Source organism: Pinus tabuliformis, chromosome 1_2 (assembly GCF_031772625.1).
Source record: "Pinus tabuliformis cultivar Carrire ecotype Pingquan chromosome 1_2, CPIR1, whole genome shotgun sequence".
Taxonomy (NCBI): Eukaryota; Viridiplantae; Streptophyta; class Pinopsida; order Pinales; family Pinaceae; genus Pinus; species Pinus tabuliformis.
In genome coordinates this window covers 334550962-334575093 of record NC_142298.1, presented here as the reverse complement: position 1 = coordinate 334575093, position 24132 = coordinate 334550962, and the positions used below count along the sequence as shown (strand labels likewise).

The window sequence follows — 24132 nt, the reverse complement described above, 5'->3', positions numbered from 1 at the left end:
CGAAATTCAAACTCTATAACTAAAAATATAACATAAAATTCAAACTCTATAACCAAAAATACAACATAAACCGTCCCACATGGCTTTCCCTCCTTGACAACTACCAAAAGATACATATAATATAATAGGAATTTTCAATCTTATACCTACCACAAGTTACATATAAGACTCAAAATTCCTTAATGGGAAATATTTTAAACAGAGGTATCATGGAGTAGTTACATATAAGACTCAAAATTCCTTAATGGGAAATATTTTAAGCACAGGTATCATGAGGTATTGACTGTTCAGTACCTGCATAGTATCTGAGAATCTCGATACACTCCGGCAAATCGACTGCACGAGTAAGGGTCAGTGGTTTTCCATTATCTAGGGTTTCAAGAGCGGCTACTTCATCTATATGCTGCTCTACCAAATCTGTGTACTTGTTCAGAAAGCGACCCCTTTCCTGCACACAAAAAAGGAAATTCTTCATGAGATCGAAATCACAAGGCAAAAACACAAGGGAATCTATGTATGCACAAGGGTCTGAAAACTGATACTACATAGCCAGACATTCGAGGCCAAGGTCCCTTATCAAAAGCCTCCCGGGCGGCCTTCACAGCCAAATCCACATCGTCCTTATCACCTTCTGCGACACACGTTATCAAATCTCCTATTCGAGGATCCAAAGTTTCAAAAGTCTTCCCTGCACCACCAACACCTTGCACGCATTAATCCACAGAAATGTCACCTCATCCTTGCACGCATTAAACCACAAATATGCCAAGCTCGGAATATTTTAGCATTTAAGTTTTGACACAGTTGTTATGTTGGAATTTAATTCCAACTGCAACATAAACAGCTGGAAAAAAATCTGATTTGTTGTAGATATTCCAGACTGTTGGATGCCTCAAAGTCATGCTTGATATTTTCCACATTAATATGCATTAAATTTTCAGCATTAAATTCCCTTGCAACAGCCGACTTCATTTCTTCAAAAGGCATCACTGCTTGCTGCATTCAATACGCAGATAAGCTTTAGAAGATATTTTTATTATCTTATTGTTTAAAGCCAAATATGTTTTAACATATAAATGTAATGAATAGCAGTTCTGTTTCAGGTTAGAAGAATGATAGAGAGTCCCTTTTTGTAACGCACAACAGTGCTGAAACTGTAATTTTCAGATAGTGAAAAATCGGTTTGTGGAACTGAAGCGTTCCTGTTGTAATCCCTCTGTCAAGAGGAAGATTCTCTTCAGCATAATCTTTTGTGAAAATCCCTCTATGTGAGGAAGACGAATTTGTATCAGTTGGTTTACTGTTTATAGATAGAAGTTTTATTTGCGCGTTACTGTTACAACGTAACCAGAAAATAGTCTTGACGTCAAAACAGAGTGTTACTGATACACGAGTTTCAGCGTTGCTGAAACACCGATGTTGTAACCATCGGTAAATTCCATGGGTGGATGAATAACATGGGTGGATGAATATCATGGGTTGATGCCATTTTGCATTTGAATCAGAAATCCATGCACAAAACCATAGGTAGGTCCGCCCACCTAACATAGGGTCTAAAAACATTTTCTTGGGGGACTGCTCCAGACCGCATTCAGAGGGGCTATCACCCCCTGCATACCCCTTGACAGGGGGGGAAGCCCTCCCCCGGTGAACCCCTGCTACACCCAACATTCTCCCACATGTTGTTTTCTTTCCACAGGGGGCCATAGGAGAGCTTAGTCATTGATCCAGACCTGCAACGCCCATTGTTTCTCTACACCAAGAGAAATTCTTAGTGGTCACAGACTTTGTTAATGCATTTGAAATCTTCTTCAAACTATCCACCTTTACCAACAATACATTTTTGTCCTCAACCACATCCCTCACAAAGTGATACTAAACATCAATGTGCTTTGCCTTTGAATGATAAACAGGGTTATTTTCCAGGAAAATTGCAATTTGGCTATCACAGTCTATCCTTATAACTCGTTGTACTAATCCCATACTTGAAAATAATCCTGGCAACAAAACTGCTTCTATGCTGCTTCCTCGCTTGCATGAGTGGCTATCATGTATTATGCCTCTTTAGTTGAAAGGGCCACTACAATTTGTCTCTTACTAATCCAACTAACTGCACCTCCAAATAGGTTAAACTCATACCCACTTGTAGATCTTCTCTAATTTAGATCTCCAACCCAATTTGCATCAACAAAGCCATGGATGTCCAAAACTCTGTCCAATCTTGGTCTTCCTTGGTAGCACAAACCATAATCACCAGTGCCACGCAAATACTTGAAAACTCACTTCACTAATGTCCAATGCTCATTTCTTGGTTTTGACATAAACTTCCTCAATACTCCCACTTAACGTGTAATGTCTGGTCTAGTACAAACCATTGCATACATTAGGTTATCGACTACACTTGCATATGGAACATGGGACATGTCCTCTTCCTCTTCTTGTGTCTTGGTACATTGTTCATCAAATAACTTTACACCTACAAGAATAGGAACCTTCACTAGTTTACTATCCTGCATATTAAACCTCTACAATATTGTTTTGACATACTTTATCTGGTTTAACCAGAGCTTCCTCTTTTCCCGATCTCGTTTAACTTCCATGCCAAAAATATTGTTCACAACACCAAGATATTTCATGTCAAATTTGGAGGACAATTGGGTCTTCAATTCCTGGATAATTTCTTTTTTATTTCCAATCAGCAACATATCATCTACACACAAGACCAAATAAATAACACAATGACCAATTAATTTAAAATACACACAATGATCTACTTTTCTTCTGGTGAAGCCAAGTCCCCGTATATATGTATCAAATTTTTGATACCACATCCTTGGTGACTGTTTTAACTCGTACATACAATTTTTAAACATGCATACTAGGTATTTCTTACCCTTCACTGAAAATCCTTCAGGTTGCTTCATGTAGATTGCTTCTTCTAGATCCCCGTGAAGAAATGTTGTCTTCACATCCATATGTTCTACCTCAAAATCAAAAGTAGCGACAACAGATAAAAGTAATCTAATAGAAGCTACCTTGGCAACAAGAGAAAAAATATCACCTAAATCAATTCCTGGAACCTGGGAATAACCTTTGCTACCGAATGAGCTTTGTATTTCTCCACCTTGCCTTCTACATTCATCTTCTTCTTAAACACCCATTTTCTACCAATGGGTTTCCTTCCAGGCCACAACTCCACTAGATCCCAAGCCTCATTTTTGTGCAAAGATGCCATTTCACCAACCATGGCCTCTTTCCAGAGTTTCCCATCCTCTAAATCTATTGATTCCCTCACAATTATGGGATCATCATCGGTAATAGATAAAGAAAAAATTGAACAAAAAGCAGATGGACTATACCTTTCTGGTTTCCTTCTTTCTCGAAATGATCTTCTCACATCTGGAGTTTGTGGCTCTTCTATTTCAGGGAAAACTAGTGTCGATTCGAACTGCTAGTCCCACTAAGATGGGTAGCTATCTTAGAAACAAACAGTGAAAGCTTTTCAAGAGCTCCATTAAGTGTGATATATGGAAGAGAAGAATAGAGGACCAACCTAGATCTTCTGCTTTGATCCTAGCTTGATTTCTCCTTTCCTTGATAGAATTTACCACTCCTCTCGTACTTGTCCCGCTTCAAAGAGTACCTATAGAGTCAAAGTAACAAAAAAAAATCAAAGCATCTCTATCTAAAACATCATAAACAATGTAGAATCAGAAACACATTGACTATACAATTGCATTCATAAACAATAAGATTCACAAATACAAGATCATATGGAGGAAAACTCAAAGAACTTTATTAATAGTAATGTAAGAGAGGATTACAACCCAGCTGTCTGATCCAACATCATCCTCCCAGTTGTAGAAGCCCTCTTCACCTCATGAACAAGGAAATCACTCAACAATGTAATGTCTCTTCTCAACAAACCAACAAAACTTCCTTACAAAATACAAAATTCCAGCCTCTATATCTCTCAGATGAGGGATCCATTTATAGATGTCTTGCAAGGGTGTGAGTCAGCTCTGGGTTTTTGATTAGTGTCATTCCACTAATAGTTCTTCGTTACACTTGGAGATTCCATGATCTCTTACTCATCCCTAGGCGAATTCAGAGAGGCAAGTGTCACAGGAGAAGTTTCTGGAAGATTCCATGATCATCCACCTCGCAAATTGTCTTTGCCATTTGTCTATTTTCGCTCATCGCACCCCACAAAAGGCCATTTGAGTTTGCATCACACTTGGCCAGTTAGGCAGTCAGTATGCATTGCACCTTGCCCATGGAGCAGTCTGTATGGTCCAGTTTTGGCCAATTTTGAGTAGTTTTTCAGGTGGAACTTCTGGGAAATGATGTAATCAGTTAACCATGATCCTTTAGGGTGTGAAACAACACTTTTAGGGACTTAAGGATCCCTTAGTTTATGGACATATGAGTTTTGGGTTGCAGTGCCCAAATATGTCTATAACAGCTGCCCCCCAAAGCATGAGGTCGTAAATCTTCTGATGTTGGGTGAAATGTTTTATTCATGAGGATCTGAGGTATTCGAACTGGAAGGTGACCTGTATAAGATACAATACAATACATCATCATCATATTATTTTCATGATCTCGCTGAGGTGGGAACTCCCATGCTCAACTTTATAAATTCATTTTCATGTACATAGGACAGAAAATCATCTACTATTGCAGACTTGTGATTCTTCATATGAAGAGTCATCCTCCCTGGCTAGATGACTATCTGTGCAGCTTCTATGTACAATTGATGTCTTTATTTTCCTGAATATATCATAGCCCAGATGGATGAAACTAGATCTGGGGTCTTTAAAACTCGTGCAATATTCGCCTAATGTACAAGTCGATCCATGTGAAAAGATGTTATGAAGTCGAACATGGAAAGACATTGCCTAATTACCAGCTAATGATGTAAGCAGTTAACAGACGTGAGAGGAATCACTGATAATGATGATGACCCTCAAAGTACTATAGTACAATTCACGTGGTGTGAATATATGTGCTGATGTTGAACACTACACAAAGTCTTTCGGTCGAAGGTCATTGATGTAAACCTATCACCGGAAGTGAGAAACTTGCCATTGAGGCATGCAAGCTTCAAAGTACTGAAAGGGTTGTTTCTAAGTCAACTTCTTGGATAATGAGCTGATGTCGACAAGAAGTGACCTGTCGTAGGAGGTCCTTGATGTACCCCACATCTACGACGCGAAACAGAGCAAATGATTTTTGTGGAGGTGAAAATGATTTGATGATATGAGGTTAAGGAATGGTGGTCATGAAAAATGAAGCGTGGATGTAATGTAGTGGATGAGGCATTTGCTGGATGGTGAATTCTCTGAATGACTTCTCTTGAACATATTTGTGACACTGATATGGACTGGTAGCATTAACCCCATGGATGGCATGGCGGACCAATGGTGACGGTGAATGGAAACCCAACCCAACTCAATCACGGTGATGGAGTGAAAGTGTCATGTTCAAGAGTGACTTTCTACCAATAGAGTTCTTATAATTACACTGCAAATAGCAACTGACGAAACTCCGTTGTTGAAACACCAGTTTCAGCGTTGCTGAAACACCGTATTCCGCAAACGAATTTTATTTCCGCTGTGTTAAAACAGAGTATTGTTTTGTTTTTTGAGTTGTGTTTAGAATTTTTAGAAATTCCAACATGGTATCGGAGCTGGTCTAGGCACTCAGTGAGTCAAAAACAGAGTTTGTTTTTTCACTGTAGGAGCTGTAAGAAGCTTTACGAGCAGATTTTCTCCAGCAGAGAAAGTTTTTGCTTGCTTTTATTTATACAGTCAGTATCTCTTCTTTATTTATACAGGTTAAGATGGCAGATGGTGGAATAGGTTTGACAAATTCCCAACTGCCACAGTTTAATGGGAAAAATCACAGTTATTGGTCCATAACAATGAAAGCATTGTTTGCTTCTCAAGGAATATGGGAGCTGGTTGAAACTGGCTATGCTGAACCTGCAGATGCAACAACATTGGCTGCTTTGACAGTAGCAGAAAGAGACCAGTGAAAGAGCAACAGGAAAAAGGATGCCAAAGCCCTTTTTTTCTCTTCCAATCAGTACATGAAAGTGTTTTTCCACGGATTGCAGCAGCAACAAAATCCAAGGAGGCATGGGATATTCTCAAAACTGCCTATCAAGGCATGGAGAAGGTGAAGACTGCAAAGTTGCAGATGTTGAGGAGAGACTTTGAAACACTCAGCATGAAGGAATCTGATACAATAGATTCATTCTTCACTCAGGTTATTGGGTTGATAACCCAAATAAGATCTCATGATGAGATTCTTGAAGAAAGAAGGATTGTAGAGAAGATCTTGAGAATTTTACCCTCAAGGTTTGAATCTATTGTGGTAGCAATAGAAGAAACAAAGGATCTCTCACAGTTCACAGTAGATGAACTGAGTGCTTCTCTTTTGTCTCATGAACACAGACTGAGTAGAGGAACATATTCCTCTTTTGAGCAAGCATTCAAGACTCAGATGTCTTTTGGCCGAGTAAAAGGTCGAGGCAGAGCAAATAACAGAGGTCGTGGAAGAAGCCAAAACAAAGGCATAAATAATCCTGCAAGTACAAGCAAAAAGAGCTGCAATCTGAACCGAAATGAAGGTTCAAGCAAACAGCAAGCTTATGGACAAAGGTATGACAAATCCCAAGTCCAATGTCATTATTGTAAGAAATATGAGCACTACGCCAATGAATGTAGGAAAAAAAAAATGACATGAATAGTAGGCAGAATGCTAATTTCGCAAATGAAGAAGATAAGAATCCAAAGATTGTGATGTTAGCATGTAACATTGCACAAGACAAACAAGAAGATTTTTGGTTCTTAGACTCAGGTTGTAGTAATCACATGACTGGAAATATTGCAATGTTTGCCAATCTAGATGAAAATGTGAAATCTGAGGTAACAACAGGAAATGATAGTAAGATATCTGTCAAGGGTAAGGGCAGAGTCAGTATCCGAGCAAGAAATGGAGAACAGATGATTGTGCCAGAGGTATACTATGTACCTGGTCTAAAATGTAATCTTTTGAGCATTGGACAACTCATTAACAAAGGTTACAATGTGTTCTTCAAAGATGATATGTGTACAATCAGAGACATACCTCCAAGTAAGAATATCATTGCACAGGTGCAGATGACCAGCAATAGAATGTTTCCTCTCAAACTCAGGGCAGATTTGAAGGAAGGAAGAACTATTGCAGTTGTAACAAAAGAAGTCTTTCAGGAACAAGTGAAAGATGAGAATTAGTTGTGGCACTTGAGATTTGGACATGTCAATTTCGGAGGCTTGAATCTGTTGCACAGAAAGGGAATGGTAAAGGGATTGCCATTGATTGAGAAACCAGACAGCCTTTGTGAAGGCTGCATCTTGGGCAAGCAACATAAAGAAAGCTTTCCAGTAGGAAAGAGTATAAGGGCAAAAGCACCCTTGGAAATTGTTCACTCTGATGTGTGTGGACCGATGCAAATACCATCATTTGCCGGAAATAAATATGTTTTAACTTTCATTGATGATTACACCAGAAAGACATGGGTGTATATGCTGAAACAGAAGAGTGAAGTGTTTGAGAAATTCCGCCACTTCAAAACTCTTGTTGAGAAGCAGTGTGGGCATTATATCAAAGTGCTCAGAACAAATAGAGGAGGAGAGTACATCTCCAAAGACTTTTTGCGTTTTTACAGAGAGAATGGCATACAAAAGCAGTTCACCGCAAGGTATACACCTCAGCAAAACGGTGTTGCCGAAAGGAAGAATAGGACCATTCTTGACATGGTTAGAAGTATGCTGAAGGAAAAACACTTGCCGCATGAGTATTGGGCAGAAGCTGTCATTTGCGCAGTTTACATCTTGAATAGATGCCCAACTAAAGTTGTCATGAACAAAATACCAGAAGAAGCATGGAGTGGTCAAAAGCAAACTGTCACTCACATGAGAGTATTCGGTTGTGTAGCATATGCACATGTACCGGATCAGCTAAGGAAGAAGCTTGACAGTAAGGGGGAGAAGTGTGTTTTTATTGGCTATTGTGATGAGTCAAAAGCATACAAACTCTATAATCCATCCACCAAGAAATTAATAGTAAGCAGAGATGTGCAGTTCATTGAAGATGAAGCTTGGGATGGAAGCTTAGAGAAGACAGTGAATGTGAAGACAATTGTGTCTCACGAAGAAGAAGAGGAAGGGACAGCAGCAAATAATCCTTCCTTGGTGGCTCCTCCTCCACCACAGCAAGTACAACAAACCACACCTGTTATAGACATTTTTGTGCCTTACAGCTATAAGCATGAAATGTCCATAATCTAAGGGATCCAAAGTTCTTAAACATGTTTTTCCTACCCCTAGAGGAACAAGGCTAACAAACCACAGCAATTCACAGAAGTTCTCCACCAGAAACTGCTCAAAAACAAGTCAATTCAGGATCAATTCAGAGGCTCCACTAGCTGTTTGTGCTGAAATGCAAAGTCTGCACTGGCTACCTGCACTGCAATGCAAGTAGAAGCACTACCAGGGTGCGCTGAGCGGGAATTGACAAATGGAAAGTTCATTCAACAAGGTGTCAAGACCCTAGAAGCTTCCAGAATCTTCCTCAATGACACTTGCCTCAGTGAATTCGACTAGTGATGAGTAAGAGGTTCTCAATCTCCAAGTGGAAGCAAGAACCTCCAAGTGGAAGCAAGAACTGACAGAGGGAGAGGACACTAGTCAGATCTCAAGCTGACTCATCCTCTCTCCAAACATTTGTATATGGATCTCTCCTCCATGAGATCTAGAGGCTGGAATTTTGTTATTGCAAAGAATTGTTGTTGGTTTGAGATTGGAATTATTGGGTGCTTAATGCTTTGAGGGAAGGTGAAGATAGGAATTTCATTTGCTAGGAAGGAGATGCTGGATTGGAACCCTCTGGGTTGTATCTCTTCCTGAACCTTGTTATTCATCAATAAAGCTATCTTGGTTTCTCCTATATACTGGTGTATCTTTGATGTATGATTGCATTAGTATGTTTAGTTTATTTCTAATCCTGAACTAGTTATGAATATGAATCTATGTCTTTGTGTAGTGTTCTCTTCTTGTGATCTTGCAGAAACCTCTTGAAGCTGAGCGAGCGAGAAGGAAAGTAGCTGGGAACTCCCAAAGAGAAGAGAAACTGGATCGAGGGACAAACGGAAGACACCGGTTAGTCCATCCATCTCTCTTCATTCTTAATTCATAAAGGAAGAATACTAGAATAGCTGTCTCTGTTTGTTGCTAAGGCACTGTCACACCTTAGGTGGATAGGATCGTCCTGCATAGGCATTTTTCCCCACAACAAATTGGCAATTCCGCTGGGGAGATCTGTTTAGTCATTTTATTTGTGTCTCTATCATTGTTTGTTTCGTAGACTCAACAGCAACAATCAAACTGCATCTGCTATTCTCAGATGCAAAGTAGACAGCTGCTGCTTTGATCCAATCACTGGATTTGTCTATGATCTGAACAATGGACTCACAAATGATTTGATGATCCTTTGTGATAGATCTTAGCCCTTCCTCAAAGCATCCCTTTGATTGTACCTTGCTTGTTGCTTTGATTTGGCCTGAAACCGTAGATTAATCAGCAAACTGTGACCCAGAACCCAGTGAGAAACTCTCGTTTCTCCTTCAGCGCAGACCCTGGGAAGAGGTTCTGCATTTCAACGCAGGTCCCGTGAAGGCTACCTGCGCTGAATGTCAAAACCCCTGTGTTGAGGGTGTGTTGATCCAGTTAGACCTTGTGCAGCTGTGGTTCTCCGCTCTGTTTTGCCCTGTTTTGATCTCTGTTTTTTGCAGCCTGTAACCAGCATACGTACCTGTCTGATAACTCCTTTTCTCTGCTTAAATTCCGCCTCCTTTTGTACAAAAAGGCTATGAGTGTTTTTATGTGTTTGTGGCGTCATTTACAGTTTTCCTTTGCAAGAGTGAAATAGTCATCCTGTAGCCCTTGATTCAGATCTGTTGATTGTGATCTTAGGAGAGCGTTCATTGGCTGTTTACGGTTGGCTATACATTCATTTTTGCTTTTGGTTTGAGTTTGTCTCTTTTAAGTGTCGAAACAAGTATTCATTTCGAAAATTGTTAAGTGTTGTAATCTCTTCTACCCTTTCTGATTTCGAAAAAGTAAACTTGTTTGTATTTGTCATTTAAAAGAAAATTCAAAGTTGTACAAAAAGCCTTCTTTTTAGGCATCAATACTAAGAAAGCGGAAAACAAACACCTGCATTGTGCATTTTCATCTTGATAGTTTGCATGCTTGATTTAGGAAAAGTGCATTAGAGTGTGCTGATTGCTCTTTGAGAAAAGATGGTGTCTTTCTTTTCCCTTTGTAGTTAGGATTTTCATAGTTGAAAAGATATAAAGCTTGCTTATCATCTTTAGACTGCATTTAGGAATTGTATCATACATCTCGTGGTGAACCTCAAAAGGCAAACTTCTAAAAAGATCAACCTAAAATAAATTGAATGAACTTAACAACGCTTTGTAACTTAACGCACAACATAGAGGTCTAGGCTAGAGACGTGTTCCGGCGTCGTAAAGCCTGGTGACTGTTGATCTCGCTGATGGTGGGTGATTCCTCCTGAGGGATGATAGCGCCAGTACGGATTGTGCTCCCACGTACCGTCGAGTATACATTGGGAGACCCCTATAGGCATAAAACCTTTATCCTTAGGAAGCCGTGTCGGCCGCCCTACTGATCGCAATGCACTGAACACAGCATTCAGGAAGATCGACCGCCCGTACCTTAAAAAGTATTCTGCGGTTTTGCGAAAAGTTTGGCACACCCTCTACCTAGAACTCCAGAGCAGTTCCTTTTGGCCTTTTTCAAACTCTATAACGGAAAAATTCCATCTGAGCATTTGTCACTTCGGGCTCGTTAAAACATCGAAGGAGACTAGAGTCATCTTTAGCTTTTTCTCGACTCTTTAAAATTGAAAAAGCAAGTTGTGTCTAAAGCATCGTTAAAATTTATTTTAAACGGAACAATCACCCCTTCTTCCTGCGTTGATCTTTAGGTTGAGAAAATGGAGCACACCAACCAAGGAATTCCCCTTGGTGGAAATCCTAGTCCCTTCTCCTCTTGGGTAGATGTTGGTGCGCCCCACATGGCCACATTGTCGCTTCCAGGTCTGACAATTGGTTTGCCGGTCTGGCTCTTCTCAACCAATGTCGTTCAAAACACCACTATTCCTGAACAGTCGAATCAACAGTTAGACCAGACCAGAGTTGCCCACCAACCTTCTACTTCATCTAATTCTTCCTCTCCTCCTTCATCTTCGCTTGGCGGAACTGGTAAAACAAAAAACCAAGTTCCTAAGGAGAAGAAGGAAAAGAAGAAGAAAGAGAAGAAGAGGAAGGAGCCAAAAGCGACTGGGGGCAAACAAGTGTCGTCTGACAAAAATCCACACACAGCACTGACTAGGCCTAAATCGCCATGTGTCATATGCAAGGGAGACCACTTCCACAGAGATTGTCCCTGCATCCCTCGAATACTAAGGGACTGGTCTCCCCGTTTGCACAATTCAGTAGCGTCAACCTCTGATAGCCATGTTGACAGCACACCGTCAACTAGTGAAAGTGAAGCCACGGGACAGAGAGGGAAAGCTAGATTTCCCTGCAAACTGTGTGAAGGCGACCATGCCATCCACCGTTGTCCCTTCTTAGATGAGGCTAAACGAGTTTTGGAAGATCGCCCGATTTTACGAGCGCAACTTCCTCCTGGATATCAAAAACTCCTGCCAAGTCCTTCACTAGTTGAGAACCTGGCTGGCCCGCTCAGGTGGTCAGCCGAAACACCTATCATTGAAGATGAACCGTCTGAATCCATACCTGACGAAAGTCAAAAGGTTGAGGTGGCAGTTGACCCGGTTTTGCCTTCAGAAGCTCTATCTTCGAATGATACCATCACAGAGGAGAATAAAGACGACACCGTCCAAATTCTCTTCATCAACACAGACTCCGACGAACAAGGGGACAATTTGCCCATTCCTTTATCGCAGGAAGGAACTTCGTCAGAGTCATACCCGGCCGTCTATTCGGTCCCACCACCAAGCAACCTAGTTGTCTCGTTCGACTGGAACCAACTAGGCAGACCCTGTTTGCCAGCAAGCATACCATTCAGAATTATCATTCAAATATACAGAATGGTAATGGCTGGCACCATCATTGATGAGGGGGCATCTGTGAGTATCCTTTCCTCTATTGCTTGGAAAGCACTTGGTTCGCCAACGCTTTTGCCTGAAATGAGAAATCTGACAGGCTTTGATAAAGGAACCAGTCGACCGTTAGGGATCCTCCCCAATGTGCCTATAACATTGAAAGGGAAGACCGTTCAAATGAACGTGATGGTCGTTCAAGAACCCTTGGATTATAACCTAATCCTTGGACGAGACTATATATATTGCATGGGAGCCATCGTCTCCTCACTCTTTAGAGTAATGTGTTTTCCGCACGAAGGAAGAGTGGTCAAGCTCGTAGACCAGCTTTCATTTCCCGGATCACGCATCGCAAATAGTCATATACCATCCCTAAATGGTCTCTTCACGCAAGAAATGTCTCAACCCACGGTCCGTCGTCCTACTGAGCGCGAGTAATCTGGGAGGATATGACTGGAACCCAGGGGGCATGCATCCTGGTCTGCTTCGGCAGGAAAACTTTGGGTATAGAGTAGGTTTCCGCGGGAGAATATGACTAGTCTGTACCCCGCCCTTGCTGGAGAGGGGTTATTCTAGAATAAGATTCTCTTGTCAAAGCTACGTGTTTGGCACTAAGGTCATTCACCTTTGTCTATCTCGGTAGACACCGCCGAAGAAGTGTTTTGTTTGAAAGATTAATGAAACGATCTTTGGGTAGCCTAAAAGAGGTAGGCCTTTCCTGCTTAAACAAATGTTTTGGCGGACAAAGTAAGGGTAACCTTGAAATCATATTTTATACCTGGGGGCATGCAAACCTTTTGGAGTGCAAGCAAGGGGCGGCTATTTATTTTTTAAATTTTTAGGTCCTCCCTTTAAACCTGTAGGTCTAACCCTTTAAACTCGTAGGATTAGTCGTTTCCGAACTTGCATAACGAAAGGATCCGGAGCAAAGCTTTGTAAGATGAAGCTCCATAAAAAATAGCATCTTCAATGAGACATTCTTATCATATGACTGGGTTATCGAGCAGTTTTAGCACACAGTTCATACTCGTTAAAAAATAAACGCAAGATCCAAGCAGTTTTAGCGCATAGTTCATGCTCGTTAAAAAATAAACATAAGATTGAGCAAATGTTTCCACCCGCGTTTAAGCTCGTTAAAAAATAAACATAAGGCTGAGCAGTGTTTTTCCGCGTTTAAGCTCATTAAAAATGAACTACCCTCCGGTAAATAACCACCGTGAATGTAATATCATTAGCCATTAAAGCCTTGGTCGTGTTTTCCCACCACCTCCACTTTTCCATTGGCCGATCGTTCACCTCCATATGATTGTTTACCCATTTTGAGGAACAGCTGCGAAGAGTGATTTCACTAGCCATCCTTGTGACACCGCCATGATTGGAAAATTCCAACCCGTACCTGGAATCAGCTGCTAACCCATTTTATCACTCGTTCCTCAAAAGATGAGTCTTCTTTAAGCTCTTTTCATCTGACTCGTAAAATATGAAAAGATTGCCGAGTTTTGGCCTTCCAGCTCGTTAAAGCGACCGGAAGTGCTATCCCTCCTCTAGATTTTAATCTTTTTGGACCTGAGGGATTATTGCACAAAAAGATCGAGCGCTTGTTTTGTTCGGCTCGTTAAAACTATCGAAAACTCATCCCTTCTGTATTGTTTTATACTTTTTCGGACTTAAGGGATTAGATGACGAAAAAGGACTTTCGGAGTTGACTTTACGTACCTTTTCTGACTCTCTAAAAATGAAAAGGATCGAGTTCTCTTTGTCGTTAGACTCGATAAATCATTAAATAGCGACAAACTTGTCTTTAGACGAGAGCGAGTTTCCCTATCGCTAGGCTCGTTAAAACACAGCGATGGGCTTGCCCGAAGGGCAAGTTATAGAACAAGCATATGTTATCCTCCTCAAGCTTGACAAAAATAAAGAGGTACTGGTCAGCAATGACTGGGGAAAAATTGGGAGAAACTCAAGAAAACTTTGATGGTAGCAAGTCGCTCTTGAACATGACACTTTTCCTCCGTACCACAGTCGGGTTGGGTTGTTTCATTCACTGGTCACATCACCATGGTCTCGCCATACCATCCATATTTGGGGTAATGCTACCGATCCATCGCATAAGTGTCGCCATATGTTCAAGAGAAGTCGTTCAGAAAAGTCAACCGTGTCCCATCCACTGCCGTACATTATCCTTCATCCTTTCATGACCGCCGCCCTGAATCATATGTCATCAGATCGTTTTCACCTCCATCAAAATCATTAGCTCCGTTCCGTGTCATTGATGTGGGATACATTAAGGCCCTCCTTTGACGGATCGCTTCTTGTCGACATCAGCTCATTATCCAAGAAGTTGATCTAGGAACAACCCCTTCAGTGCTTTGAAGCTTGCATGCCTCAATGGCAAGTTTCTCACTTCCGGCGACAGGTATACATCAATGACCTTCGACCGAAAGATTTTGCATGGTGTTCGACGCCAAGTCCTTTATTCACACCACGTGAATTGTACTGCAGTACCTTGAGGGTCATTATCATTATCGGTGATTCCTCTCGCGCTTGTTAACGGTTTACCTCATTGACCGGTAATCAAGCGATGTCTTTCCATGTTCGACTTCAGAACATTTCTCACATGGATTGACTTGTACTTAGAGTGAAGATCGAACGAGTTTGAAGACCCCGGATCTAGTTTCATCCATCCGGGCTGCGATATATATTCAGGAAAAATAAAGACATTGACATGTACATCATTGCAGCAGATAATCATCCTACCCCAAAGGATGATAATTTCATCAAAATTATCAGTCTACTATCAGACGATTGTCTGTTCTATGTACAGAAAAATGAATTTATAAAGCTAAGCATGGGAATGCCCGCCTCAGCTAGATCATGAAAGCAGTATGAAAAATAATGTATTGTATTGTATCTTATTACAGGTCTCCTCCCAGCAATGAATGAACTTCGGATCCTCCTGATAAAGCATTTCACCCGATAAACGGCCTCATACTTTAGGGGGCAACTGTTATAGACATTTTTGTGCCTTACAGCTATAAGCATGAAATGTCCATAATCTAAGGGATCCAAAGTTCCTAAACATGTTGTTCCTACCCCTAGAGGAACAAGGCTAACAAACCACAGCAATTCACAGAAGTTCTCCACCAGAAACTGCTCAAAAACAAGTCAATTCAGGATCAATTCAGAGGCTCCACTAACTGTCTGCACTGAAATGCAAAGTCTGCACTGGCTACCTACACTGCAACGCAAGTAGAAGCACTACCATGGTGCGCTAAGCAGGAATTGACAAATGGCAAGTTCATTCAACAAGGTGTCAAGACCCTGGAAGCTTCCAGAATTTTCCTCAATGACACTTGCCTCAGTGAATTCAACTAGTGATAAGTAAGAGGTTCTCAATCTCCAAGTGGAAGCAAGAACCTCCAAGTGGAAGCAAGAACTGACAGAGGGAGAGGACACTAGTCAGATCTCAAGCTGACTCATCCTCTCTCCAAACATCTATATATGGATCTCTCCTCCATGAGATCTAGAGGCTGGAATTTTGTTATTGCAAAGAATTGCTGTTGGTTTGAGATTGGAATTATTGGGTGCTTAATGCTTTGAGGGAAGGTGAAGATAGGAATTTCATTTGTTAGGAAGGAGATGCTGGATTGGAACCCTCTGGGTTGTATCTCTTCCTGAACCTTGTTATTCATCAATAAAGCTATCTTGGTTTCTCCTATATACTGGTGTATCTTTGATGTATGATTGCATTAGTATGTTTAGTTTATTTCTAATCCTGAACTAGTTATGAATATGAATCTATGTCTTTGTGTAGTGTTCTCTTCTTGTGATCTTGCAGAAACCTCTTGAAGCTGGGCGAGCGAGAAGGCAAGTAGCTGGGAACTCCCAAAGAGAAGAGAAACTGGATCGAGGGACAAACGGAAGACACCGGTTAGTCCATCCATCTCTCTTCATTCTTAATTCATAAAGGAAGAATACTAAAATAGTTGTCTCTATTTGTTGCTAAGGCACTGTCACACCTTAGGTGGATAGGATCGTCCTGCATAGGCATTTTTCCCCACAACAACACCACAAGCTGGAATTCGAACAGCCTTGAGAAGTCAAGGAAGTGCTTCTCCAAGCACACCACAGGGATCAGAAATACCCTCAAGTTCGGATGGAACTCCAAGCACACCATGAATACCAAGATTCAGAAATCTGAATGAGATTTATGAACAACGAGAGGTAAGTAACAATACCGGTCTGAATTCATTATTCGCTTTGTATTGTCATGTTGATGACCCAGTTCATTTTGAAGATGTTGTAAATGAAGATAAATGGATTGAAGCAATGAATGAAGAAATTTGTGCAATTGAGAAGAGTAAAACATGGGAGTTAGTGGACCTCCCTGAAGAAAAAGATGCCATTGGAGTTAAGTGGGTCTATAAGACCAAAAGCAATGTTGAAGGCAAGATTGACAGGCACAAAGCAAGACTTGTTGTGAAAGGCTACAAGCAGCAACAAGGCAAAGACTATGATGAAACCTTTGCACTAGTAGTAAGGATGGAAACATTCAGAACAATGTTGTCTATTGCAGCACAACACAAATGGAAGATTTATCAGATGGATGTTAAATCTACATTCTTGAATGGAGTGTTAAAAGAAGAGGTTTATGTTGAACAACCTCCTGGCTATGAAGTTGAAGGCCAAGAGCATAAAGTCTGCAAACTGAAGAAGGTTCTTTATGGGCTGAAGCAAGCTCCAAGAGCATGGTACAGCAGAATAGATGCTTATCTAATTGAGAATGGGTTTGATAAGTGTGATGGTGAACCCACACTCTACATAAAGGAGAATGACGATAAGATTCTTATTGTTGTTTTATATGTAGATGATTTAATTTTTATTAGCAATGATGCTTCTCTCATGCAATGATGCTTCTCTCATTGCTGATTTTGAAGCAGTGATGAAAAGTGAATTTGAAATGACTGACTTGGGCTTCTTAAGATATTTTCTTGGAATTGAAGTAAACCAAAGTGAAAATGGTGTTTTCATTTCTCAAGTTAAATATGTAGAAGCAGTGTTGAAGAGATTTAACATGCAGAACAGCAAGGCAGCTGTGACTCCAACTGTAATGGGGTTGAAATTGACCAAAGAAGACAGTAGTAAGGATTTTGATCCAAAACTGTACAAGGGCATAGTTGGCAGCCTTATGTACTTGACTGCAACTAGGCCGGACATTATGTACGCTGTGAGTTTAATCTGCAGATTTATGGAAGGACCGAAAGAGACTCATTGGCAGACAGCCAAGAGGATTCTAAGGTATGTGAATGGAACGAAGGGTTTTGGTATTTTATACTCCTCTTCTGAAAGTTTCATGTTGACAGGTTACACTGACAGTGATTGGGCTAGAAGTGTTGATGATAGGAAAAGCACATCGTGGCATGTGTTTCATATGGGTTCGGGAGCCATCTCATGGGCTTCCAAGAAGCAACCAGTTATGTCTTTGTCAACAGCAGAGGCAGAGTATGTGGCAACGACAGCAGCAACATGCCAAGCAGTGTGGCTGAGAAGAGTTCTCAGAGATTTGTGTCATGAACAAGAAAAAGGCACAACCATTTACTGTGACAATAGCTCAGCAATAGCATTGTCTAAAAACTATGTTTTTCATAAAAGGACAAAGCACATAGACACCAAATTTCACTTCATACATGAATTCGTTAACAATGGTGAGATTGTTTTGCAGCACTGCAGAACAAAGGATCAGCTAGCTGACATCTTGGCAAAACCATTGGGAAAGAAAAGTTTTGATCATTTCAGGAAATGCTTCGGTATGCAGAAAAAACCCAGCAGTTGAAATTAAGGGGGAGTGTTGGAATTTAATTCCAACTGCAACATAAACAGTGGGACAAAAATCTGATTTGTTGTAGATATTCCAGACTGTTGGATGCCTCAAATTCATGCTTGATATTTTCCACATTAATGTGAATTAAATTTTCAGCATTAAATTCCCCTGCACCACTCGACTTCATTTCTTCAATAGGCATCACTGCTTGCTGCATTCAATACGCAGATAAGCTTTAGAAGATATTTTTATTATCTTATTGTTTAAAGCCAAATATGTTTTAACATATAAATGTAATGAACAGTAGTTCTGTTTCAGGTTAGAAGAATAATAGAGAGTCTCTTTTTGTAACGCACAACAGTGCTGAAACTGTAATTTTCAGATAATGAAAAATCGGTTTGTGGAACTGAAACGTTCTTGTTGTAATCCCTCTGTCAAGAGGAAGATGCTCTTCAGCATAATCTTTTGTGAAAATCCCTCTATGTGAGGAAGACAAATTTGTATAAGTTGGTTTACTGTTTATAAATAGAAGTTTTATTTGCGCGTTGCTATTACACCGTAACCAGAAAATAGTCTTGACGTCAAAACAGAGTGTCGCTGATACACGAGTTTCAGCGTTGCTGAAACACCGATGCTGTTACACTGCAAACAACAACTGACGAAACTGCGTTGCTGAAACACCGTATTCCGCAAACGATTTTTATTTCTGCTGTGTTAAAACAGAGTATTGTTCTGTTTTTTGAGTTTTGTTTAGAATTATCAGAAATTCCAACATGTTAAACATGCTTTAGATTATACATAGTTAAATAATCATGTTTCCTTCAGATACACACTTCATATCTATATCGAAAAATAAAATAAAACAGCAAAAATTCGAAATATTTAGCTAGGATTGTTATTTTTTTCAAGAAATTTAGTTGTGGGAATGTTTAAATCATTTTTATAATAAAAATAGATTTATTATTATCAAGAATTTTATGGTAATGGAGATTTTCAAAAATTCCCCATATTTTTTTAAAATTAAACAAAATTTATATTATTTAAAAAAAATGGTCTGCTTAGAGTTTAGATTATCAAGTTTGTATTGAAAAAATAACCCAGCAAAACTCAAAATAGTTCAAGATAACATATAAATACCTGAAATTGCATCCACAAAGTCTCCATCGATGAAAAGTTTGGTGAATTTCACAGACACGATACGATTACCTACGCCATTATCTGAGCCGGCCATTCTTTCACGCAACTCCAATTTCTCGAATCCTTCGAAACTGCACATCATTAGTTATAATTAGAAAGTATTAACATTGAAGTCAGACACAGATCCATAGGAAGAGCCATGCACCCAACACTTAGAAAGTTGGAAAGTAAATTGAAATGGAAAGAATTCCACCATAAACAATACCTTCAACTGAGGAACCTCAGACAGCTTACTGGATGTATTGATATCCTATTTATAGTAGTCTAATGACTGAGTGACAGAGCCAAGAATCTCTCTACGGTAGGCAGATAGACACGTCAACTTTGTACGTGGGATCGATGCACACATTCTGAATTTTACCTCCGTTACTTCCCAATCTCACGTGCAGACACATACGCTCCTTTTACCTCCGTTATTTTACAAAAGAAACTCTTTATTTTATTTCCGTTACTTTTCTATTCACATTACCAGAAATTTTTGAATGTGACATGTGATTAGAAGTAGTATAAATCCATCTTAAATATAAATTTAATATGAAGCTAGAAAGATCTAATTTCTTCACTGTGATAACGTACGAATCTCAATTAGCTCTGAACTGAACGAGTCAACCCTTCTTCACTGTGATAATGGACGAATCTCAATTAACTCTGAACTGAACGAGTCAAGCCTTAGAGAGATTGCCTAACGATCCTTTTGAGATTTTCAAAGACATGTGATGTGTGACCTTCCATTTTTAATACTTGTGATGTGTAACCTTTCATTTTTAATATTATTTGCCAATTGTAAATACTTCTTGATATCTCTGCAACGTTTTCTTGACAGCCCCCCATACGTCTCCCTTGCTTGGTTTATTAGATACGACGCCGAGTCAACAAAAACAAGATAATGAAATTCAAGTAACGAATTGTTAAATTCACTGGACGACCACGCTGGAGATTAACGTGTTCCGAATTAAATACAAATAATCACTTGTAGTCTTCAAGGAAGGATTCGGTTAAAAAATTACTTCAAATACGATTTCTCTGCTTTTCCTTTTAAATTTATGTCTGAATAACGATTAAAATAGCTAACACAGCTCCTTCAAAGTCTACACATGAATAAGTAAGAGGAGCTCTGACCCCATTATTAATATTGTTATACACCAAAACAGAGACATGCTGAACGGAAATATTATAAGGTAGAAGTAGCTAGGAGCAGGGTGATCAGTGAAATATATATATGTTGCATGAGTTTTTGGACACATGAGAATTTTGGGAATTTAGGTAAAGTTGTGAGTAACTCCTAAAGATTTTCCAAAATTTATAAGAAATGGTTAATCAAAATAGTAATATTATAAAATATATATATATATATATATATATATATATGAACCAGTTTCCCACGAACAATGTAACAAAATATATATAAATATATATTAAAGTTCCCGAAAAAAAGTTCCACCTTCTCAAAGTATTTGCTTTGTAGATAATCGAGGGAGAGTTTTGCCAGATTCTGATGCTAGTTTGTTTTCACTCATTGAGGATTACTATATATGAGAAATTTTTGGTTTCTATAAATAACATGGAAGATTATGTGGGCATGTTTTTTACATCGTTATTGTGTAAAATTTACTTTATATGGATATGGTGAGTTAAATTAACTTTGACTGTTAGCGTAGATCCATCTTGACCCAGATCTATCAAGCGCAGAGAGGGATCCAATCTCTCGAGGTGCAAACCTCTTTTTTGAGTGCAAAACTTGAGGAAATGTTTGCACCTCTAGATATTTCATCTCTCTGGGAGCTTGATAGATTCAGGCTAATATGTATCTAAGCTAGTTATATAATACTATATAATATTTATACTTGTATTTATGTGTCTTTTTCTTATTCTCCTCTCTTCCTCTCTCTCTTCCATACCGCTCTTGTCACTGCCCCCCTCTCTCTCTCTAACTTTCTCCCTCTATTTCTTTCTTCTTCCTTCCCTCTCTCTCCCCTTCCAACTCCATCTCTCTCCTTCTCTCTCTTCAGTCCTTTCTTTCTCTTTATCTCCCACCTAGCTCTTTCTCTCCCCCGCCATCACTCTCTCTCTCTCTCTTCTCCATATTTGTGCCTCCCTCTCTCTCTCTCTCCCTTCTCTCCCTATCTCTCTCCCCACCTCTTCTCTCTCTTCCCTCCTCTCCTCTCTCCGTCTATCTCTCCATCTCTCCCTTTCACTGCCTCTCTCTCTCCACCTCTATCTCCCTATGTATTTGTTCTTTCCTCCCTCTCTTCCCCCCTCTTCTTTCTTCTTCTCTTTCTCCCCTCCTCTCTCTCTCTCCCGCCATCACACACACACACACACTTTGTCTCTGTCTCCATCTTTGCCCTCCAACTTTGTCACTATATCCCTTCCTCTCTCTCCCTCCCCTCTCTTCCCTTCGTTGCCATGGTTTGGATACTTAGTTAAGATGGATCTATGTTGGTTTTTACTAATACCATTTGTATTATATAAATTTCATGTCTTTAAATATAAAAATATTCTCATTTTTTATTTTATTAAAACCTTAATTTAATTTCTATGGGAATATTTTTAGTAGTATTGAAGATAGAGGATTTAGATATATCTCAAAATTAATTATAACCGTTTTCTTATTAGCTTGTTATAAAATTAAATTAAAATAAAATGTTTTCATTTTGAAATAAGTTATGGTTTTTGAGCATGTGGTATTGATATGTCATGGTATTCACTGATGGTATTCTAACAAAGTCTATTTACAAGTTAATAATATCCATGGTAAAATGGGGTGAATCTCTTACAATAAAACCAAATACATAATAGTTTGTTAACATAAATTTTTTTTGCCAATTATATTATTACTTATCCACAAAATAATTTATAGTGTTAATTTTATATTTATATTTAATTTAATTTTTAAAACATTTGTTATATTATTAATTTATTGATTTTTAATAAAAAATAATTAAATAGGTAAATAAATTAGAAAGGATTTGAATTAATTTATTATTTTTAAAATCCGAATTTTAGTATATTTTAATCCTTATAAAGAAAGAAAATCCAAATTTCCCCATAAAAATATTGATTAAAATATAATTTATCCAATATAAGGTCGGCTATAGAAAGGATTGTTAATGGCATAAGCCGTCATGTTTAAACTACATGTAAATAAATATAATTTATCCAACATAAGGTCGGCTATAGAAAGGATTGATAATGGCATAAGCCGTCATGTTTAAACTACATGTACATTGAGGATTTGTCGTTCTTCGTGGAAAATAATAATTGCCATAGTTTAACTATGTTATTTTTTTTTTTTAAATAAGAGAAATTTTGGTAATATTTTGATAAAAAAATTTAGAGATTTTTATAAATTTATACCACAATTGTCAAATTTCAAAATTTGGAGCGTTTCATAAATTTTTGATAATATTAAATTTATTTTTATCATAAAAAACATAATTCGAATATACTACTGCAATATTTCGTGAAAGTTTTTTTTTCCAATACCAAATACTTTAACGATGTAGAGAATTCCTCCTAACAACGCCATAATAATTCAGTAATCCTAACAAACCAACTGATACAACATCTCGACCACAATTGTCATTAACTTTAACATATATATTTTTAAATTTAAAAATAGTGTTGATGACATTGTTGTTAGATCGTTAATTGTCATTGACTTTGCATATTAAAGTTTAAATCTAAAATTAATTTTGATAGCATTGTTCTGGAAAGGATTCCTAGGTCTTTTATGGGAAAAGTTATTTCAAAGTATAACTCAATTATTTCTTAATACATAATGTTAAAAAAAAAATTACTAAATTTTAACCAAAAAGAAAAATCCAAATTTCCACTCTTCTCTATATTTATTAAATTATAATTTACCAAATTTGAGGACGGCTATAAAAAGAATTACTAATTATAGTCAACGTCGTCATGTGTAAACTACATGTACACTCCGAGTTTCTTGCTTCTCTCTCAAAATAAATAACTCGATATTTCGAACGAACGAACAACAAATATAACATGATGGTTTAATAAGATTATTTTCAAATTCAATCTCGTTTTAAGCAGGGTCTTGGCAGATGCCCGTTATGTTTTGCTGATTCAGAATCCATTCCGCATCTGTTTCTCTCATGTCCTTTTACAAGGCAAGTCTGGTATGAAGCGGAAAAGCTCTTGAATGTCAAAGTAAGGTGGGAGGGGGAAGTTATGTCCAATGCCTGGGAATTTTGGTGGAACCATTTTCATGAGAGAAATCTGAGAAACCTTCCCCCCATTATTTGTTGGGGCATTTGGTTAGCCAGAAATCGAAGTATCTTTAGAGAAAAATCCACCCCAGCGGCAGCCATTGCAATCCAAAGCTTTGCCATTCTCGACAACATTCCTGAGCCGGAAAGTCCTTTAAAATCAGAACATCGGAAGGAGTTTCATATTAGAGATGGGATTCCGTGGGCTTTCTTTGATGGGGCAGCCCAAAATAACATCACAGGAGCAGGGATTATTATTCACATTAGCCCTTCTCACTCGCTTAAAGCCTCTGTGGGACTTGGGATAGGATCCAATAACTTTGCAGAACTCTCAGCCTTAAAATTACTCCTTTGCTGGCTCATTCACAAAAATATCCTTGCAGTTCAGATTTTTGGAGACTCGCTGAATGTTGTAAACTGGGTCATCGGGAAATATAGATGCCAGCATTATATGTTGATGCCATTATTAGAAGAAATACAAAATTTAAAGCTGCAGTTTAATGTTTTTTCCATTGATCACATTTACAGGGACAGAAATGAAGAGGCAGACAGGTTTTCTAAAGATGGTTTGCAGCAAGCTGTGGGCGCATGGAGAATAACAGAACAGTTCCAGGACCAGATCCGTGTGTTGGATCTTCCCCCATACACTTAATGTGTTTTTTCCTTTATATATATATGCAC

General features: G+C 38.9%; 1 pseudogene; it reads right to left on the bottom strand.

Annotated features, from left to right (window-relative positions):
* The window catches only part of LOC149205731 (aldehyde dehydrogenase family 2 member C4-like), a 29839-nt pseudogene extending 6265 nt beyond the window's left edge, over positions 1-23574 (bottom strand).
* Between the last annotated feature and the right edge of the window lie 558 nt (positions 23575-24132).